The sequence below is a fragment of the Anas acuta genome, chromosome 12, assembly GCF_963932015.1.
Source record: "Anas acuta chromosome 12, bAnaAcu1.1, whole genome shotgun sequence".
Classification (NCBI taxonomy): Eukaryota; Metazoa; Chordata; class Aves; order Anseriformes; family Anatidae; genus Anas; species Anas acuta.
The window spans coordinates 20,952,027-20,974,492 of NC_088990.1; the positions used below are offsets into that span (position 1 = coordinate 20,952,027).

The 22,466-nt window shown below is 38.2% G+C and overlaps 1 long non-coding RNA gene across 1 annotated transcript in view; it reads left to right on the forward strand.

Annotated features, from left to right (window-relative positions):
- LOC137863112 (uncharacterized) overlaps positions 1-22,466 on the forward strand; it is a 160,675-nt gene that overhangs the window by 31,547 nt on the left and 106,662 nt on the right. Inside the window, exon 8 of the long non-coding RNA XR_011100695.1 lies at positions 8,932-9,069. This is a non-coding gene — a long non-coding RNA (uncharacterized lncRNA). The remainder of the gene's footprint in view (positions 1-8,931; positions 9,070-22,466) is intronic.

Below are 22,466 nucleotides of genomic sequence, written 5' to 3' on the forward strand. Positions count from 1 at the left end.
ATGATTCAAGTAGGATCAGGAGATCTGAGGCTCACAAGTCTTTCTGACAGCTCCATTGAGCTTAAAAAGTTGAGCCAAAGAGGCAGAAGTTGACTGAGAAAAAGGAGAGAGTTGGATGTTATGATAGTGACTGCAGAGGGCAGGAAAGGCTGAGTTGCATGGGTGCTGCAAAGACTCTTAAGATGGGAGAATAAATCTATTTTTACAGACTGAACATCAAAGGAGGGGACTATATTGGGGAAAAATGCATTTTGAAAATACAGTAAGGCAAAAACAAACAAAAAAAAAACACAACCAAACAAAATAACACTTTTCCCTCTCTTTCAAAAAAAAAAAAAAAAGAAAAAAAAAAAAAAAGAGGAAGACAGAAGAATGGAGAAAAATTTAGCTTTGGTTATTTTTGTACCCTTTCCTTAAACTGGAATATAGAAGAGACAGCTCCTTGCCTGCCTAGAAGGGACTCAGAAAGTACAAACCAGCCAGAGTCATGGTCTGGACCCCTGAACAGAGAAGTACAAAGGAAAGGTGTGCACTGTGCAATTCTTCAAGCTTCATGCTGAAAGTGGAGAAAAGCAGAAAGGTTAATGTGGCCCTTTCACAAAGATGCATGCAGAATAGTAATTTGCTGTGGAACAAATTGGCTGAAAATGGCAGGGCAGGTGGAAGGCTGAGCCCTGGGTGCTAACACAGAAGGGGAGGGAAGTGCCTCTGCAGAGCCGGGTCTCAGCTTGAAGTTCACAGGTCCTCAACACAAAGCAGTTCTTGCTGCCTGCTGGGCTGTCTGCACCAGCCTGTTCTCCAGGGCCCAGGTGTTTTGAACAGATATCTAAAAGGGCTGTTGTAGCTTCATGTTCTAGCCAAAAGAGAGGAAAATCCATTTCTGTCTATATAGGAGAGCTGGTGAAACACTTCCCATTTGTACAAGCTGGTATGCTGGTGCCTTAATGCAGCTAAAATTTGAGTCTGCTGCCCGTCTGTATGTGCCTGCCGTTGGAGCTGAGCAGCACAAGCTACTTTGCTAACAACCAGGAAACTGCACCATATGTCATAGGCTCTTACTACTAAAAATCCAGCAGAGAGCTGGGAGGAGTAATAAGAACAAAGCTACCTGAATTAAATGTACAGATTACATATTTCATGCAAAATGTGTACTGCGAAAATGCCTCCAGCCTTGCACACTTGAGAGCTCTCATAACTCCCTCCTTGTTTGTATTGCCCCAGATCTCTGCCGTTTTAACCACTGCATGCAGTAGATTTTTGGTAGTTACCTTTATGGTTATACCACAGTCGGAACAGGAGACAGCTAGCTATTGATACTGTGAACATACCCTGTTCATCCTGCTGCAGATAATTTGCAAAATGGCCTCAATCTTTTTATAGGTTCGGTCATGACAAGAATTAATCAACAAGTAGCTTTTGCTGACATGCTTTAGACTAAATTCTTTGTGTTGACTTGTGCATTACAAACAGCAAACTGCTGGTGGCAGATACTGACCTGTTTGTTGAATGGGGCACCTGACAGATGCTTGTGGATTGGAAGGCTCCTTATACATTCACAGACATTTGGTATGGCTGCACCACCTATGTGCGGATTCCAGCACGCAGCAGCACCATAACGATTTTTTTCTGATTCTCCCTGGGACTGCAGCCCTGGTTCTTCAGACTAAGTGGGAATGGATGTGAAAGCCAATAAATGGATGTTGATGGTAGGGGCTTTTTCACTTGTTCTGCCCACCTCTACCACTCCATAGTTACCAACAACAGAAGACTTAAATTACTTTTGAAAAACAAATGAACAGAGTAAATGATGTGCTGTCATATCCTTGACTGGGCTTTTTAATAGTGTTTGTTTGCTTGTCTTGCTAATTTGTAGGGTCTGGTAATTTGTGATTGGCCTCGCAATTGTTAGTGTGGATTAGCATAACTATGTTATATCAGAGGGACAAACTATTCAATGAGAAAAAGAGAAGCATCCCATGTTAGGGAAGCTATAGAAAAATGGCTTTATTTATTTATTTATTTTCACTGCTTAGTGTTGCAATTACCTCAAAACTTTATTGCATATTGGTTTAGTTCTTAGTTAATTTCCTTGCATGTAAATAACTGTTCAAAAAAAGAAGAGTTTCTCCTAGTCTTTAGGGAAGGTGATCTCTTGTTATTTTTTGTTTGAATACCCCCACTGTGGGCCTTTTATCACTTTTATGATAAATTACTTATTTCTTATACAATGTAGCATCTGCACAGTGTTTGCTGAAAATTAAGCTGGTTTAGAGCACTATATTTCAAATCTGTCATAGCAGTTTCAGTGGCCATGTTCTTCCATTTTAACCAAATTATTTAGATTTATTTAATTTGAGAAAGGACATGCTATTTGAGATTTATTTATTTTGAGAAAGGACATGCTGTTTCATGCCAAAGTCCTTAAAACATCCCAGTTAAACTCAGTAATGTTATTCTCTTACCAAACCTGTCTGGGTTTTTAAAATATGAATGGATATCACTTCCTGTGGCCCATTAGCAAGCCATTCCTACCTGACACTTGGCATGAAAGGATGATCTTTTGGTCATAGCATAGTGCTGCAAGCTCTCAGGGAAACTTCTTTTCCAGCCCTTCCCCGTTTTCCTTGGGGATCCTAGAAAGGTCATTTATCTTACTGTGAGAACCTTAAAAGAAAAAGTGTTAGTGATTGCTTAATGTCTTGCTTTTTCTCTATGAAAATTAAATTGTTTATTTTATAAAGATCTGTAAAGCTTCAATCCATGAAGGCACACTGAATTAGCTGATTTTTACATGCTTAGTAGGTCCAGTCCTCTGCTGCTAGGAGTCAAGAGAATACTTGCTCTTTTTTTTCTCTTTCAAGAACAGGAGTTATTTATTGGGTAAAATTGGGTGGATTCTCTTTATTTTGTGAGAAAAGGGAAAGAAATGGAATAATGCATCTAAGGAACAGAATCGATAAAACTAGGTGTTGTCCTTGTTTTGAAGGTATTGATGCCAATAAGACTATATTTGTTTGTGCATTATTATTATTATTATTTTTACTATTCAAAACCCTCTCATTTTTCTCCCTCTGTAAATGAGGTGGGTAGTTTCACTGCTGCCATCTGACTTAGCCTCTTCTTTTCTTAGCTTTATTATAAAGCTTGCAGTATCACAGAGTCTAAATGATGCACACTTACTAATAGACTGTTTTTACCATTATGAAGACAGAAAATAGGACCACTTGACTGGTTAAAGGCCTTATTTATTTCACTTACTATCTGTGTGTAGTTTAGGTATGCCGATTAATGCTGACTTTAAATTCAGAAAAGCAGATTGTAATTGAAACTGCCAGCCCTGGACTGTCTGTGGTTACAAACTAGGGAGCCAAGAACTGGAGGTTCTAGGTGGAAGGTTGCTTTAACAGCTGAATAAATAAATAAACACAACAAAACACCCTTTCTCTAGTGATACTTCAGTGAGAGGCCTACAGTGCATGGTCTGAGCTGTGCCTTGAACTTGGCCACGTGATCTGTTGGTTGAGCAGAGGCTTAAACCTGAGAATGTGGTTGTTCTGATGTTCACAGACATCCTGTCTGGTAAGGACCCTTCACCTCTACATTAATGTTGTAATATCAGATGGGAGAGTGGAGTGATCTGGTTATGTTGTCCTAGCAAGGTGCAGGGTGTTTCCTACTGTAGTAATATGTGTGTATCATGTTTTGGTTTTGTGCATCATTATGGAAACTTTGTGCTGAGGTCTTTCTCCGGGTGTCCCTGAGTCTGCAGATTGATCTACTAGGGTGGTGAAGAATAATCAGTTTTATTATTAAAAATTTCAGCGTAGCCCATGCTAGTCAGAGGAGACTTTTCACAGGAGCCTGCCAGAAAAGACCAGGCTTTCCCTATGATTAAGGGGGAATTGGACTGGATTACAGTGGATGTTAGAGAGTTTTTGATTCCTCACTGCAAAAGGCAATCAAGGCAGCCCAGGGCTCTGGGGAGCGGACAAAGTCAGTACAGGTTTCTGAATTCAACTGTTTCATATGTGCCTTCAGGAAGAGGATGGGTGAAAATTCACCTTCCAAATGGTAGTTTGATGTGTAGAATGAGACATGCTGAATTGCTAGACTGCTCGTTATTTTTTCAGCCTGTCCTTGGGGAATCATGTATTTTTTTTCCTACTCCTTTTTTTTTTTTTTTTTTTTTGGGGGGGGGGGAAGGGAAGGGAAGAGGGGGAAGGGTGATGGGAAGCATTGTCAGATTCAATCAGCCTTTAATGTAACTGCACTAGGCAAGTAAGTGGGTGAGCATGAGTGTATATAGGGGTGTGTGTGTATATGTATAAAATTACTATTCTACTCTTGTTTGTAAGCATTATACTGATTCCTGCTGTGCCACTTCAATTACCATGGTGTTTACCCAAGCACATTTTCTCTTTTATTCTTCTTGTGTGACTTCTATAAACATTTTCAGTCTGCATGTCTGTTTTTCTGTTGTCCAACTTGGTAATTTCTTGCTCTTTAAAAAAAAAAAAAAAAATTGGAAACCATTTTGCTAAAATATAATCTTCTCCAGTCTGTAAATGTCCTGTCTGGTCTTCTACCACACTGGTATCTTGCAGGTCAGAGACCTGCCTGATGTGCTTTGTAAGCAGCCTGTTTATAAACTGCTGCTGTTCAGTGGGTTCTGAGTGTAGTGCTGCTTTGACAGAACCACAGATGGGCTTGGAGTCATTTTCTCTATTCAGACCAAAAATACTAACATCCGAAATGCTATTGTTCTGTATGACTGACATAAAAAGATCAGAGGAAAAATCATTATTGTTGGAACTGTGAAACTCCTGCTCAACGTATATGCTAACTTTTAGTTTCTTCTTAGTTTAGTTGCAGGTGTGTTGTTTGGCTAAAGCCTGAATTCGATGGTGTAGGGTGAGTAGGGAAATATATGCTTCCTTGTTCTGTGTCTTGAGAAGAAATCTTCAGTTCTGCAGAGTTCGTCAGGGAACGTCTGTGCAAGTGCAGCTACTTTTTATTTATATATTTGTAATGACTTAATTTAATTAGAAGGTGAACTGCAGTAGTGGCTTTGGTAGGGAAATAGTCTCTCATTTTAAAAATATATGCATATATATATATATTTTAAACTCTACACTCTGTGTCACATGTAGTCACTGAATATAGTGTGCTTCTCAAATCTGTCTGGTAGTGGTCTCACTCCCAAGGGTGTTGCAAGTCCTAGTTAACATTTGCAGAATAATTCCAGGTTCTGAATTCTGGGGTGGAAATATAAATGCCTCCTGTCCAGGATATCTGGGATCCCTAAACCACTGGACTGTACTAGAAAGATGTGAGAAGACTTTGTTCAGAGCTTGTGAATCCAAGTGGGTACTAAACTCCGAAGGCTGAGGAAGCTGCTATGAAAGAACCAAGCTAAAACTTTGTTTCCTTTCCAAGGACGGTTTAACAGTAATGTTAGCATATTTTAGACAATGGATAGCTTGATGTCTGAAGTCATAAATTTTTTAAAGTAGCCATAGTGTGCTGCATTTTTTCTTGATCTGCGCTTAAATTTTCATTTACTTTTATATGTTGCTGGCTGAGGGCCACTAGTTTTCCATCATGAGATATGGCTGCTGAATTAGATTTTTTTTTATTATTATATTTTCTTTTTCTCAGCTCTGAATAAATGTGCGTTTTCAAAGCAGGTGTTTGGCTCAGAGTAAGAGAGGAGATGGTTCTGTAGGGAATACTCTTGGCAAAGCAAAACCGTAAATAGGTCTTGTGTCAGTGTTTGGTGTAATGTCTTGATATGTGTCATCATGAATTATATATTATTTTGGATCTATCACCTCTTCCACTGATAAGGGACATTGCTTTTTTGAGTGAGTTTTCTTCTTGGCTTGAAAGATTTACCGATACATTGAGATTCCCTATATTGGAGATTCAGATGAACTTTGAGAACTTGAGATAAGAACTATAAATCTGCTATAAACTAGGAAGCCATTTTTCGAAGTGTGTATTTATTGACAGAGTTTGTACTAGCTTATTCTTCTGCTTCTCATTTGTGTGCATCAGAAGAGCTTCTCTTTCAATGTTTGTTCATGCTGTTGAAAAAACTTAATGTGGGATATACATGTACAATATATATGTAATTTATCCTCATTAAAGCGTCACCAGGTATTCCCTCAGAGGGATGAGTGGGGAATGGATATCTTCCTGTAAATGTCTCAAGTACTGCTCTTAGGTTTTGTTATTTTAAAATACTTTATATTTGGTGGTGTTTTTAAAAAACACCTCTAGACGTAAATCCTTATTTTGGAGCTCTAAAGTAGTGTTATTAGCAATTAAGTTATTAACAATTTATGCAAAGTTGCCTTCAGTTAAGTGTCTTGAAAATAAGATTGCTTAGTGGATGGTATAAGAGCAGGAGGCAGGGAAGCCACTGTTGAATTTTCATCAAGAAAAAAAAAACAAAAAACACTCTGCCTCTTTGATGAAAGGAGACATAGCATATCATTGATCTAACTTGCCAAGACAATGGCATGAGAGAATAGCTGGCACAGCCATGCAACTTGCCACTGCAACCCCAATGGGAAAATTGTGCCTGAGCAAATACATATATAAACAAGATTCTGAAGTGCAAACCTTAGGCAGACATGTGCAAAGGCTGTTTTTTAAGTTGTATACAATGATTTTTCTTTCCTAACATTGGTAGATTTATTTTAATCAGTGTAAATCTACTGATAATAAAATACTTGAATTTGATTTTTGAAATCTTAAACTTTTCAAAAATCTTTAATGAAGGCCAGGGAATAGAAATTAATGAGTGAAGGAGATCGCATTTCTAGCATTTGTTTTTCTCTGTTGAACCCAATTAAGATGCATTTTTCCCCTCTGTTTTTCAACTCCATGTACTTTGTAAAATACTGACACAAATTCAGGTTGAAATTGTGTAACAGTTTCAGAGCAAGAAGCTTAAATACAGAATTCATTTTCTGTTCAGGTCTGCTTTCATCCCATTTTATGGTTCAGCTGAGTTAAAGATAAGGTTCAGATGACTTCCCCTGGGGATCTATTAGATCCAACTGGAGACTTCGCAGAATCACTCTCCTGCCTTTTACCCAAAGGCAGATTAGTAGCTGGTTTACCCCTTTTTGCTGATATAACCATGAAATTAATAATACAGTTTCACTTCTAGCACTGCAGAAATGCTTTGTATTGTGGTGGCTTCATCTGTGGTGTTAGTTCTGGCCACTGAAATATGTGGTATTGGTAGCATTTTAACTTTGTTCATGTTGCCATAGTGAAAGATCTTTTAGATGACATAAGCCTCAAGACACAATCCCAACATTAAAGCAGTAAGTCTCCTTCTTCATGCCACTTCCTCTACTCCAAACACTCAATTATTAATCAGCTGGCATGGGCATTATGGACAAATCTATTGAAACTTACAGTCACGTTGTAAAAAGGACAAGGAGATTCCCCCATTGTAACTGTGAGATGATTCAGAAAAATCATCTTTAATCAATTGTGCAGTGGAGAGGGATGAGTAGAAACATGTTAGTCTGGCATGGACCACTCAAATTTAATGGCTGCTAATATGAAGAATGAGAAATTAGGAATACTTCTTATTTTATTATTTTTTAACCTGCTCTAGGCCACATCCAGAGATTTAACTCCAGAGCTTGCTTCAGTTTCTGGAACCTATGACACTTTTAAGGACAATCATTAACTTACTAAATATTGAAACAGTCTAAGTCAAGGTAGCAACGCTTCCTATGCTTTCTAGTTACTAAGGACCTGACTCTTCAGCAGCTGCAGATTTCTTAACATCTGTGAAGACTGTCCAAGGAAAGCACCCAGTAGCTAAGCTGATGCTGTTTTGGTTGGGTCTGCTTGAATCATAATAGTTTTCAGAGCACATCTAATTTCTGCCTAGCCAAATCAGGGTGAAAGCAGGGGAGCTTGGTTGAACTTTGTTTTGTGGGGGGGTCTTTGTTTTAAGCATGTTTTAATCCCTTGCACTTCAGAAGATGCCAAGCTGTAAAGGGCAAACGGAATCTTTGCCAGTCATGATCAAGCATCCAGCTTGCTAGTCAGCTGGATATGAATATTGAGCTTATAGTGATGGGACGTCGCTACGTGGAAAAATGCCAAAGCCATCTTTCAGTATAAGAATAATACCTAGATGGTCCCATAGTATTAAATGGTAGTAAATGATAGACAGAATAAAGAAGTCTTGATATTGTAGTGTCTCTTGCTGAACTTACGAAGGAAGAATGGTTAAGTACTTTGGAGCTTTGTATCATGTGCTGACTGGCTGCTGTGATCAAGTGGAATTGATTTTTGGCTACAGTAGGTGTCATAAGAAGCAAACAAGTATGCTTTCTTTTTGCAATTGGATAAAAATGATGAAAGCACCCAGTGATGTACAGCAATGAATCAGGTCAGCGATGAATTCTTATGTCTGTCAGAACATTTGGTGTGCGGAGAAACAGAAGCAAGACAAAACCTCTTCCTCTGGGGGAGAAGCTTTTTTTTTTTTTTTTTCCTTTTGTGAGGGGGTATTGGGGGTGGTGGGGTATTGTTTTGCTGCAGATCTAAACCTAGGTAAATTTACATGGGTATCTTTGGAGATGGTTGTCTTTCAGGAATCCCAACTCAGACTGAGAATAAATTGAAGCAGTTTTTATTTGTTTTCTTAGATTTTAGTCCATGATTCTGCCAGGAGACTCATGCAGACACAGTGGTCTGTCTGCGTAAAGCTGCTTGCAATATGGGGAACTGTATGTTTTCATTTTGTCTTCCATAATTGGAAATAAATCCTCTAGATTGAAAATAGAATGTATTGCTTGTTACATTTGGGGGGAAAATGTGACCAATGTAATAGTGTTGTATTTTTACATTCTCTGAGATGAATGGATTCTCTTTCTTACATTTCATTTGCAGAACTGCTTTCCAGCTCTGCTCAGCTAGACAAGATGAGGAAAATGGGAACCAAGTAGGAATTTTCTCACCCAAATCTGTAAGCTGTTTTCAGCATTGTTGATGTGCAAGCTGCTCTAGTTTTGTTCCAACGCAATATAGGTGAGTTTAAATTAACAAACTTATAATTGAATTTTTAAAGGTAGAATTAAATATGATGAAGTTTAGTATAACAATTTCTATTCCTAAAGCCTGATTCTTCTGTGACTTTGTGCCGGCATAAATGACAGGCTATTCAACCTAGGGTTCATCCTTCAGTAATAAGTGTGAAGAGAATCAACAAAGCCTCTGGTTTTCTCCTACTACAATGCATATATTCAGTTTGCTATTCTATCGATAGTACTGATGAATTTGTCTGATATTGATTAATACAGTGAGATACCGAATATGTATAAGTACTTAAAACAACAACAAAAACACAAGCAAAAAAAAGACCCAAAACTGCTATACATCTCATGCCTTTGCCCAACAAGGTGTAATTTGCATGAGTAGCCCCCTGTCCTGAGTGAATCTTAGGTAGTCTTCTGTGTCTGATACAAGTGGTGTGCATTACTATAGCCACTGGAAACAAGTCTTTTTGCTTTATTCAGGTTGATGCGTGACATGATTTTAGTGATGGCATCCCTAGTGTGTTGCATGTGGGTGGCAATTTTCTCTTGGTGTCAGATATTGTTTGCAGGCTTTGAAAAGGCTGATGTGTAAATGTAACAGAGGAGTAGATTGAAGTGTGGGACAAGAAATGTATTTTATTCAATGGCACTTCAATGTTTGCAGTACTGAACTGAAACAGGGTGAGTATATTGAAAACTGTTGCCCAACTGGCATTTGTGTAGGCTGTCCCAGGAACGCACTCATGGGGAGCATCTACAGGATGCTCTAAGCATTTGCAGGATTCAGAATAGAGCTGGCTGCTGCTTGCCCAGCTCAGCATGCAGGCAGACAAGCTGTTCCACATGTCCATCTTCCTGCAGGAGTGCTGTTAATGCTGTTGGTCACTGGAGTGCTGGTGAATTTCAGGTAGATGTCATTAGTAGCCTCTTTGCCCCCATAAAAATTAGGGTTAGGGCTGTTTAGGTTTGGGTTTGTTTACTTAGAAGGGGATCTTAGAACATTAATTGTGGATGTTGTAGCAGACCAAGATCCAGTGGCTGTTGTAGTTCAGTCACAATTTACACAGATGGAGTAATTAGGCTGCATTAGCTTGAAATGGGCAATGGGGAAGGAGGTGCCCTCTGCATTTGTAGATTTCTTGTTTTGTCTTCTTTCACTGTGATGGTGGTCACTACAGCTATGTAAAATACCAATTATCTAAAAAGGAACCCACAGGAGTCAGGGAAGTTCAAAGCACAGCTACTTTCAAGAGACCTCCCGATGCCTTAAGGGAGTAAAGTTTGGCAGTCATTCAGACAGTGTAGGTTTGCTGTGTCCCCAGTCCCAAGTTGTGCTGGTTGGCATGCTGATGGAAATACTGAAAAAAAACATAATACGGTATTTGCACTCTGATTTTTATTTATTTATTTATTTTTCCTTAAGCAACCAAACAGTACTCAGGAGAAAAGCTTCTAATAATGAGCTGTTTTTTCCCCTAAAAAATTCTTTAAAAAATATTCTTATTTTTATTTTCTGCTAGTATTGCTGGCCATAGGAATATAAACTTATGAACTATCTGGATGCAAGAGGTGAGACTTTCCCTCTTTCATTGATAGCTCTGAAAAACAGAGTCCTTCCAAATGTGTTCCCTGAGTACTGCGTACCAAACCCCTGATGTCATGTGAACAATAATGGACTACTTTTCTCCTCCACTGTGCCAAGTTTTTTTGTACCATTTCAAGCCTCTTCTAAAAACTTCTCTCAGCTTAGCTTTTCTTGAGCTCTTGTTGCAAAAACTATACTTATAAACCTGTCATGGAACTATGAATAAGCATTGTAAAGCTAAAAATTCAGATTTCCACAAATTGCAAGCCAAATTTTTTTGAGTTCTCTGTTGACCTGACGGTCTTAGATAGGGTTCATGGATTTATGGATAATTTCTACTCCCACAATACGAAGCTTAAATGTCATCTTGTGAGGAGAGAAAGAGGTCTTGTATTTCCTGGAGTGGATCCTTGGACCAAAATCTAAAAAAGCATTTATTTATTTATTTATTTATTTATTTATTTATTTATTTTTAACCTGTCCTGAAGGTGCTGGTTTTTGTGTGTGTATTACTGTCTGAAAAACAGGAATAATGAACGAACGTTAATAAATAGGATGAAATTTCACAGTCACGAATGGCATGTAACTGGGTTTCTGGCTTCTCTTACTGTGTTATTTTACACATCCAGTGAGGACCGGCAGCTGTGATTTAGTGCCTTCCTGGCATTCACACCTGTAGGTGGCAGCATCTTCCTGTTCTATGGGCAGTGGGGGTTGGTTCCCGGGTTTCCAGTGTGATTAGAAAACTGATAATTAGAGGCAAGATCTTCCCACACCTTTTCTAAGGTTAACGTTCTCCTTTGCTATGATGTAAATAGGCACCAGTGCTTGTTCGACACATCTGTCGAACCAGCTCACTCTTCGTCCATTTGCTTTAAACATGGCTTCTCCCTTTGGTTCTTGGTCTGTTTTTCTCCTATTTTAATTAGTTTCATTCTGTTTTCGGACTTCCAAGGTCTAAGATCTGCTTGAAGGTAGAATCAAGGACTTGGAGAAGGGCTCTGCATTGCTGTACTGGCAATGTTGTAAAAAAGAGCAATCAATGGGAACTGGGAAACTATTCATCTTTTCTACTTCCGTTGAAATATGTGTATCATTGTTGAACCCTGAAAAGGTACAAAGTAGCTGTAAACAAATCAAGTAATGTTTTGACTTAATGTTGTTTTGATTTCTTTGGGTTCTTCATTCTCTGAATTAAGGCTGTCAGAAAAATAGACATTGTTATCAGCTTGAAATATAAATCTGTGTTGCAGTAACATACGAATATTAATAAGTAAGAGAAATTAAATAGTCTTAAATTTATTCTAGCAAGATAAGCCAACAAAGCAATAGCGAAACAGTCGGAGAAGTCAGAATAATAAGAGGAATGATTCTAGAAAATACTGAGAGAAGGGTACTTAAAAAAAACAAAACAAACAAACCAAACCAAAACAAAAAAACAACAAGCCTATATTAGGGCTATTAAACTTTATTATTATTATGTTGAATTGGATCTCTAGTTTGTGTTGAGAGAGTCCATAGAACTTGTACCATCTGAATATTCTCTTATAAGGTTTCTCTTCCAGCAGAGACACAGGGCAGCAACTGCTGTGCCTCATTGCTGGGTGTTCAAACTGGAGTCTGCAAGAGGACCAAGTGTAGGCAGTGGCCAGAGGCAGGTGGAGGGAAGCTTACATGACGGCTCACAATAAGCCCAATCAGCCGAGAAAAAGGTGGAAGCAGGTGCCCAATGTGTCTCGGATTGGTTTTCGCTACCTGGGGATTCCCTTTTCATGGAGGATTCACAGCTACACAATTAGAGCAGCTTTTCAGTGCATGAAGCAGCTAGAGAGGTATTCAGTCCACTGTGTTTCTCTACTGGTGGTATAAGAATCAAGTCAGTGTTCCAGAAGGACACTACCAATATTGCTTCGGATAATACTGTAGCTTTATCTGCCTGGCTGCTGTCCAGTAACTGCTGCTTATCTCAGCACTGATACCAGGCTGCATCTTTAGATTTGCCCTTTGCACTGGAAAATGAAGCCCATGTGTGTTTTCTATACCTGTATCAGGGATTGTATCATACATACTAAATCTTTCCTCAAAAGGAATATGAACAGTACCTTTTTCTTGTGCAAAGCACCCATAATGCTACTCTATAGCTTATAATCTGTTAGATGAAACTGAGAAATGCCTCAGTTTTGTATGTCTAACTCATCTTCCTCCATAATGTTGTAGAAGATTAAAATTCAAAATACATTGTTTATGCTATCAGGAAAAGGCACTATGTTTATGACAGTGACATAGATTTGGCCTGAAAAATTCAAATACTATACTTCCCTAAGGTAGAAGTATTCCAGACACAGGCTTCTTAGTGTTATTGTAGGATTACATTTGCTTTATGAAGCTCATAGTCATTTTCTGTCTCCAAGGAGCAGAAACTGGATGTGGTGAAGGCACAGACAATTACTGTTGGTCACCAGTCATCACTTTCTAACTGCTGGCTGGCTAGTCAAATATAAATTTAGGACATATCTATTACTTTCCTCTGGGTGTAGGGTTTTAGGTATCTTAAATATTTTACAGCAACTTTGCTTCCCTTCAACACTGTGGACAGCCATTACAGTGGTGCTTAAGAATCAGCTCTCAGGATGCATTGTTTTGCTGCTATGGTATGAGCATTTTGGAATTTTCAGTGTTGTGTGTTCTGGGAGTCCTTTTGTATTTCAGTGGGATTTTGGGGTTAGGTCTCGCTGGAACCTAACTTCAGGGTTTTAGCTGCCAGTCTTCTCTTTATCTGAACACCAGAATATTTCTCATAGAGCCATCAGGATACATGGTAGAAAAATTTGTGTGGTGGATTTTACACTGTACAAATTGTCTGTGGGTATAATGCTTAAAAATCTGTATTAGCTATGGGATCAGGGAAATGAGGAAGGTGCTGAGGTGATATGTGTTTTTATACACATTCTGTATACCTGATTCATTTGATGGATACTGCTTCTAGGCTGCTTGATAGTAGTAAGAGGATCATGCCTGAGAACTGGTGTGGCCAGAATTGGCTGTAGAATTTCAGGATACCTAAGAATACCACAGAACTGCTTACAGTTCTGTGCAGACCTTCATAAAGTGCTGAGCTGCTTCCTTGGCCGTTACTATTTGGAGGAATTTGCTCTCATCAGTTACTAACAAGTCTGGTGATAGATTGCTTACTGAGGTGTTTGTAGGAAGTGGTGATACTCCACATCTGTGTAGTAACTGATGGCTTTTCATGATTGTTTTCTTTTTTGTTCTTTTCAAAATTATTTTTCGTTGCCACTTCAATAGCAATGCATTTTTTTTGTTTGTTTGTTTGTGTTTTTTTTGTGCTTGTACAGTGATGCAGTCCCGATGTTTTTCAAAGAAATTAGTTCTCTTGTGAATTCAAAGAAATGCGTTGTTTAGGTCCCTGGCCATCAGGGTGGCATGCAGCAGCAAGGTGGCTTGGCTGAAGAATGGGAATGCATCTACTTGTATTAGAGTGGGTATCTGATATCTCATTGGATTAACTTCTGAAGTGGACCACGTAAATACTGCTAGGAACCTTACTGGTACACAACAAAATACTAATTATGCACAGAAGGTGTTTTTGTCCAATGCAACTCAATTTGTCCAATGCATCTCAATCTGGGCTGTAACAGATTTGAAATTTGGTTTCAGGCATAGACTGTAGAATTTCTGAGAGTGTGGTGGTAGTAGGAGCTCTCTTACTATCCATATAGTTAAAGTCTCTTATTCTAATGTCTTCAAACAATGCCCAATCCTGTACCTCTCGTACATGTAACTTTGATCAGAATTACCAGAATTATCCTGCATGTGTAGATATCCTTGTTAAAAACATGTGGGTCACTGCTGCTGTCTCCTCTGCTAACGGCACTGACTCTCATCTGTATCAACTACCCTCTGTAGAAATTGAAATAATACCCCTGGCCAGTTTTAGTGTTGTGCCTAGAAAGTAGGCTACATGCGGGGATGTGTTCTGCCACAAATAATTGACATCAAAGTTAACACAATGCCATATGCAGCTTTTGAGGGTTTGCTTTGCTCTGTTTGCAAGTCTCTCTTTCCCCTCCCCCTCCCCCCTCCCCCCCCCCTTTTTTTTTTGTTCTTTCTGGTACATAGATTGATTGTTGGTATCCTTTCCAGAAGAGAAAAGAAACTTGAGAGGCACTCGTTTTCCTGTTTGGTGGTGAGGAGAGTGTAAAGGTGCCTGTCGGGATGAGACTTGGTAATGTTAGTACAGTTCTCAAAAGCTAACCTCTTCAAGCACCTTAATGACTCCCTAACAAAAATGGAGCTGAAGAGCCTTTTCTCCACCTTGGTCTTACAGTAATATTGCAATGATGGATCTGTTCATTGTGTACATAAATAGTGGCCTGATTCAGGCAGGATCAAACAAAGCTATGGATTAATTCTTATTTTATCTTCAACAGAGAAAATCCTTCGTTATTTTTCTGCAAGAACTGAAGGATCTGCAAGCCTTATCTTTACCGTCACTATCTTGATTATTCAGAGCTCCCAGCACCCTCCTGGAACAGCAGTCTGTGTGCATGCAGATGATAAGTCTTGAAGAATGAATATAGTTATTAGCTGTGGTTATTTGAACATCACAGTTCATGTCTAGTTCCTTAGTGTAGAGTCTTCTCCTCTGAGTACAGAGCAGAAGATGCAACTGTTCGGTGATGAAAAGAATTAAGGTTTGGGGACAAGAATACTGAAAAGTTTCATGTACTCCTCCCCTTCCTGCCCTTTTCAGTTCTTCTGTAGCTTGTTCTAGCACCAGTACTACCATTGTCAGTGCTTTGTTGCAGGGATGTGAAGTAGGAATGACTCGACCAGGCTACTTGATGGAATGAGTCCTTTGCTGCTCTAAGGCATTGTATTGTGGAATTCTGTCAGTGAAGTCACCAAGTGACCCATCTTGCCACCTTTGAATTTTCTGCTTCTTGTTTGACACCTAGATTTCACCTAGGCTTCCTTTGATAATTAGGTGCACACAGACGGAAGACACAGTTGTGTTTTCCACAGGTTTTGTGTGGGAAAGTCTAATTTTGGTAAGGCCTGTCATCCACAAATTCAAGTTAAAGGGGAAAAAAGGGGCTCTTGCTGTGATTACAGAGATGTGAGGATGTACCAGGCCTTCTGATGAAGCTGAGGCTACCCTTTTTTTGCTGTGCTTTGGTCTTGAAGTTCATACTACAAAAGTGGTGAAAATATTTGGAATAGAGGCATCGAGTGGAAAATCTCGTATTACTTGCTTTCTTCCTAATTATGCTTTGAACATGGTGTGATGCAATACTTTATTCAGTGATTTATTTATTGATCAACTGTCATAAGAATTAATTCTGGATTACAATTTCTTGTTAAAATCCATATGAACATGCAGTTCCTTTTGACGTGAATATAGCATGTGACACTTTTCTCTGTCCAGCTACAGAACAAGTGAAAGTCCCTTTTGGTGCCTCTGCTTTGCTGCAGAGGGCAGAATTGTGATGTCAAGGCCCATTCCCTGTAAGCTGGTTACTTCCTGAAGATGAAATTTCAAAATGGTCTTGACTGAAGAGTTTTTCACCAGAAAATCCCAAATCCTCAATGAAAATCATGGAATCATGATGGTTCCATCAGTATTTGACAGGAAATTATCCTTTTTCAATAGGGAGATGCTTGGAATCTTTCACAATGTAGAGTGTAATTAACATAAAACTAATGTTAACATATTTTAGGATAACTCCCAGGTCATGACTCTCAGGCACTGGAAGTAGAATTGTGGCATGATCTTCTTAGGTGACTGCTGAATGTGAAGTAGGGCCAAGCATGCCCTTAATTAATTCTGCAGACCCAGTTTTACTTTAGAAATTTTTTTTTGGGTTGTATACAGTTAGGTTTAAATGACTCCATGTTCACTTGGAAGTGAGGTCAAGATTGTATTGAACACTTGTTGTTTTATTTCCTGGCTTCTAAAGTTAATGAAGTTACCACAGCATCTCTTGGATTTAAGTCTTTAAGATTTCTGCTACAGATACGAAAATATTTTTTAAACAGTGCTTTCCCTGGGATTCTTTGGCATCTATGGCATTAGTCATGAGGGCTGGGATTTTTTCAGTGAACTCAAAAAGCTACAAAATAATCCACCAAAATGGTGTGTGAGAGAGAGAAATCACAAAAATAAATGACACTAAAAAGAATAAAACACCAACAAAAGCAAACCAAACGACTAAGGCCCCCAATTTTCCAACAAAACGGAGCTTTCAGAGACCAGAAACTAGGAAGTGTTTCCATAGCTTAAATAACGGATTATGTTACAGCCTGTGATACAGACACAATGAACGTTGTTATTTTTCTTTAGGAAATTGTTTTGATTTCAAGGAGTTGATGCCCTATCTAAATGATAGGATTGCACTTTCAAAGCCGCGTGAGAAAACAGAGAACAATGATGTGCGTCTTTGTTTTTGCATTTAGCTGACTTTTCTCTTGTGATTGAAATTGCAATAAAATGAAATATTGTTGCTAAATTGCAGCTCAAAACAGTGTGTCACTCTGATTATTCAGTGCCCTGCTTTTTTTTAACAATGTGCTATGATGATAAAAGAATTTGTGGGATGTAAATATTTAAACAGCATCTAGCCAAACAAAAGCTGGGAAAGTTTCAGTAATAGTTTCCTTGTCTTTCATTGCTATTCTTTTTGCATTGAAGGAACAGCTTACTTAATGGTATAACACAGTCTCAGACACACTCTTTCCTCAGTAATAAAATGGTGATAATACTGCAAAGGACTGTGTTGTGGTGATTCATCTTTATAAAGTCCTACAGAAATGGTAGGTGTTATTAGCATCCCATGTGATTATAGTGACAGGATGATATGGTAGTTTGTCTGAATTGATATTTATTAGTATTGAAACTCTCTCAAAAAAACCTGTTCCTTCTGGATTTCCAGACACCAGAGATTTAGAACAGTTTGGATAAACATCTGGACTGAACTGAATTCTATTGCTTTTAAAGGTTACCTTAAAAGACAGATGAAGGAATCCTGTATTGTGATAACCTTCTATCTGAAGGATCTCAAAGTACTACAGGAATCAATATGCAAACTATATAAAGATTACAGCAGCTCTTTCAACTTATTCTTTGGCAGAATGCAGTGGAACAAAACATGATAGAAATGGAAAAACACAATGCTAAAATACTGGGAGAATGTAGTGAGAAAAGATGTGATCCTTGGGAGCTGGCAGGGAAATGGGAAGTGTACCATGCGAACTGGGGTCTGGACTTAAAGGTTCAGAAATGTCTTTATGGCTTATGTGAAAAATTGCAACTCCCAGGACAAGCAATTTGGTGGAATGCAGGTTAAATAATGTTTTCTATAGAAGATTCACAACTGCCTGTTTGTCAGCATAAAATCACAAAACCAATGCATTTTAAACTGTTACATCATTGTCAGAGAGGTGCTGCTTACCATACTGTGCAGAGCACTTGCAGTAGCAGCGTCTTTGAAAGGTGCTCCCTTTTCTAGCCCTGCTCAGCTTGACTGAGTTGAGATTGCAGTATAAAGCTGATATCACTTCCATTTAAAATGTAAAAATAGACACGTACATGTTTTACAACTATATTTCATCTTAAGAAAAAATAAAATCAAGCATGGAGAAATGTTGCCAAGTTCTTCAGAAGTTGCCTCTTTTACTTTTGACCTTGTACAACTGCCTGGTTTTGAATCTTTCTGCTCTCTGTAACAGGGAATTGATGCAGCTGATTTGAACCAGCAAAAGCTGCTTCTCATCCTGCATTGTTGCTTTGATAGAGACAACACTGGTAAGAGCAATCTTAATCAGGCTACTGCTTTTAGTTTCCTCATCTTCCAGAAAAACAATGAATCTTGAGAAATTATGCCTTCAGCTCTCCAATTACAGAAACCTATTAATGCTCAACAATATGTCAGAGTATTTGCTGTGAATCTAAACTATCTAAAATAAATGTCCAGGGTTTAGCATTTTAGAAACGGTAAAACTGTGTTAATAGAGATGGAAATGATAGTTCCATGTTCATCTGCATGATTTTTCCCTAATTATCATAGCCAGGCTGTCACCAGGCTCTTTGTATCTTAACCCTCTACCTGGTACACTAAGCACATGACTGACTAGTGATTTACACTGTGCCATGCTAAAATTCCTGCAAGTGACAATTTAGAAATTGCAATTTAGAAGCTGATCAGTGAAAGCTGGTTGTGCTGAATCAGTCAAAATATTACACTGGTTCCCATTAATGGATCTGCTGAAATTAATTATTTAAATATCCAATGATTATCTTTCTGTCTTAGGAATTCTCTGTTTTCAAGTGGTCCTAAATGAACATAAACATGTTTTTCTCCCTCCCTCTTTTAAATATTTCAACAAGTTTTCCTGTCACTATGATAATTAAAAAAATTGATAATATGTCTTTAGAGGAAGGGCATGGGCCCTTTGGGGCAGTATCAGTTCTTTTCAATCACTTCTAAGCATTTGCCAATAAATTAAGAAATGCTTCTTGAAGTCATGAAAAGGATTAATCTACAACTACTTGTCATTGTGGGAATGCCTATCACCTGACATAGGAGCTTGGCCCTTCTTAAGGCCATGGTCTGCTTTCTAAAACTTGAAGTCCTGTGGATTTATCTGGAACTTGGTTCCTAAGAGACCACATGGATTCAAGGATTTGTTAGTGTGCTAGAAAGGTGTCATCACAAAAAAGATTAATGAGTTTGTGATTAAAGAATGCTCGGTATATCAAGTATGTAAATATGCCAAGTATGTAAATGACAAGTGAACGCAAATGCAGAAAAGCCCATAGAACTCTAAAGACAGCTCTTACATACTGTAGTGCACAAGGAAGTAAACATGAGATGATATTCCTATAGCTAATAACCCAAATTTGCATTTCTGACCCTCATTTTTATCTATGCCTCATCTAGAGCAGAGGTAAATGATGCTTTCTGATAGTATTCAACTCTGGTGAGACTGTGTGGAACTTGTCTGATGGCTTGAGAACAAACTTCAGGTGTGAACTGAAGGGTTTCTTACTTCATCGGTGTTGGGGTCAAGCCTGAGCCTCAAAGGAGGCTGATTACTTTGCTTTTTCAGGTAGAAATAGATTGATTTCATAAGACTTAATAAGGGAACTTTAAGTCTGCCAATGGTATGGCTGCTTCTCTGAAAGTTTGAAGACCACTGGGAACCTTTGATATGAGAACCATAACTGGTTTTGAATCATTACACACTAGATAAACAAAAACAATTTGCAGACTCGCAAGTCAGTGTGTCCTGTTGCTGTAACATAAACTTAAATCTCTGTTCTGTATGTCAATTTTTCTTCTTTTTCGATGGGTGCTATAAAAACAGCAAAGTTTAGAGAACAGTGACTGAAGGATGCAACACTGGACTAAAGTATTTGTATTCAACCAATACAAAAAGGAGATGAGCATGGCCTCATAATCCTGTCTTCATAGTAGTAAAGCAGTAAATGCATTCTTAAAAATATCCAACAATATGGAACATGTTTTGAAAAAACAAACAAAAATGCCCACTTATATGCTGTTGTGATTGTATTTTTTTTTTACCCCTTATACTGCTTGAACTCAACATGTGTAATATTAATTTTTCTTCCAAAAAATCAGTGCTGTGAGGTGTGTTTCCACTCCCTCCCCCCCTCCCCTAATTCCTTACTTGAAGAAAATAAATTCTTTAAGATGTGGAGACTATCTGACAAATTTGTTGCACTTCTTTGCAAAGCATCAGTGGAGTTTTGAGATTTTGACTTTAAAAAATATGCTCAGTGTGTTTGTGTGTTTACTGGCTGGGACATGCTACAGACTAGACCTGCTCTGGTCAGTTTTTGCATGAGTTACAGTATTAATGGCTGTACTGTTTTGCTTTTTTTTTTTTTTGTTGTTTTTTGTTTTGTTTTGTTTGTTTGTTTTTCTGTACCCAGATAAAAGTTTGTTGCCCTGCTGTGTCCCTTCCTTGTTTGTTGTGTTTGGGTCTTCCCCATGTGCCCTGTCTAACTTCATTTAAATGTTTATAGGCCTCCTTCCAGATTCTGTATGGATAAGGGTCCTATGGTGTATCATGTAATTTGGCCAAATGAAACCAGGACTTCTTAAAATCAGACGAGGAGAAGGGAATTTATCTGTAAGCCTATTCATACAAAATATCCCAGTTGTTGGCCCATAGAAGTTTTAATTAATTAAATCAATTGAAACTATCAGTATGTTTAGTTGATCTTTAGAATTACATACCAAAGAGATTTTGAAGGAATACAGGCAATAAAATATATGTCTTTTTGCAAATGAAAATATCTCTTTCAAGCAATCATAAATACCTCTCGCTATGACCATCTTTAACTGTAGATTTTCTTAAGAAGTAGAGGGCCATTACTGAGCTGGAATGTGCCAGACCATCACTTCAGTGTTTAGTTTTCAAGGTCCAGATGGTGGCAGTTGCAAATGGATATTTCTCCAGCTGAAATATCTGTCCCCTTGACAGACTCGAGAGACACTGGTTCTGGCAGATTTAGAGTTGTCTCTGGCTATTTAGCACAGTTGTACAGCTAATGGGCTGTTGGACAATTTTGTCAAACTTGCTATTTTCTGGTGACTCGTTTATAATTCTGTGAAAGGAGAACATGGTTAGCCATTTGTGAATAATTGGAAATCCTCTTGAGATCTCAAGAAAAACACTTTTATTGTTAAATAGGGTTGATTTGCTTGTTTGTTTAGATATCCCAGGTAGAATCTTAATACTGACCATTGAATGCTCCATATATTTCTCCAAATTGGATTTTTTGTGTGTGTGTCTGATGTGTTCTAAGAGGCCAAAGTCTTAATTACTGCTATTATGTCTAGTTTACCATACAATTATAGTTGATGTTAATTAAAATGGGGACTTTGCAAATGCAAAAGGCAGAGATGGAGATTTTATGTGCTGGCGTGTACAATTTCACATGCGTTCACAGGTATACAAACATGAAACCTTTGTTAACAGCTGCATTTTTGTCATACTTTTCATCAGTTCACTGATAATCTGCTTGCTGATCTCCTGGACACCAAAACTCTTGACCAACCTCAAACCAAAGAAAAACTTAAATTATCTTCCAATTAGAAGTATATAAATCCTATGTGAGAAATGTTTTCCTGGTATCTATCAGTCTTATAGATGAGAGCTATGTGCCATTGAAAGGAAGCATTATCTAGCTAACCAGCAGGGCAGTCCTAACTTCATTTTGAGCTGCAATACCCTGGTACAATCACAGCCATTCTGTATTGACTTTTTGACATTATTTTTGGACAGTTCTGCCATGAACTATGAAGTTAAAACCTTCATCTTCCTCTAAGACTTGCATTATGGTTGCCTAGCTTTACAAATAGAAATGCATAAAAATAGAACTGAAAAGTTTTAAGATATGTGACCAACGCCGAATGCAAAATGATATAGTGTTAAAGATATTTATTATCTCTGGATGAGAATATATAAATGACTTGCTTGTGTCTTCCTAAGTCTGTATAAATGGGGTCTGACATACAGATAACATCGTATAATGAGATAGAAGTGATACATACCTACGCAGAAGAATAAGTTCTTGAGACAGATTTTCCAATTGGTTGGGAAACACAATTCATATTTTCAAACTGATTTTTTTTTTTTCAATTCTAGATGATCCTGGATTGGTATTTTGTGTAGAAAAATGTCAGTGTGTTGTATTTTCCTCCCTCAATATCACTTAATATGTATTAAAGCTCTGTGCTGTCACAACCTTCATA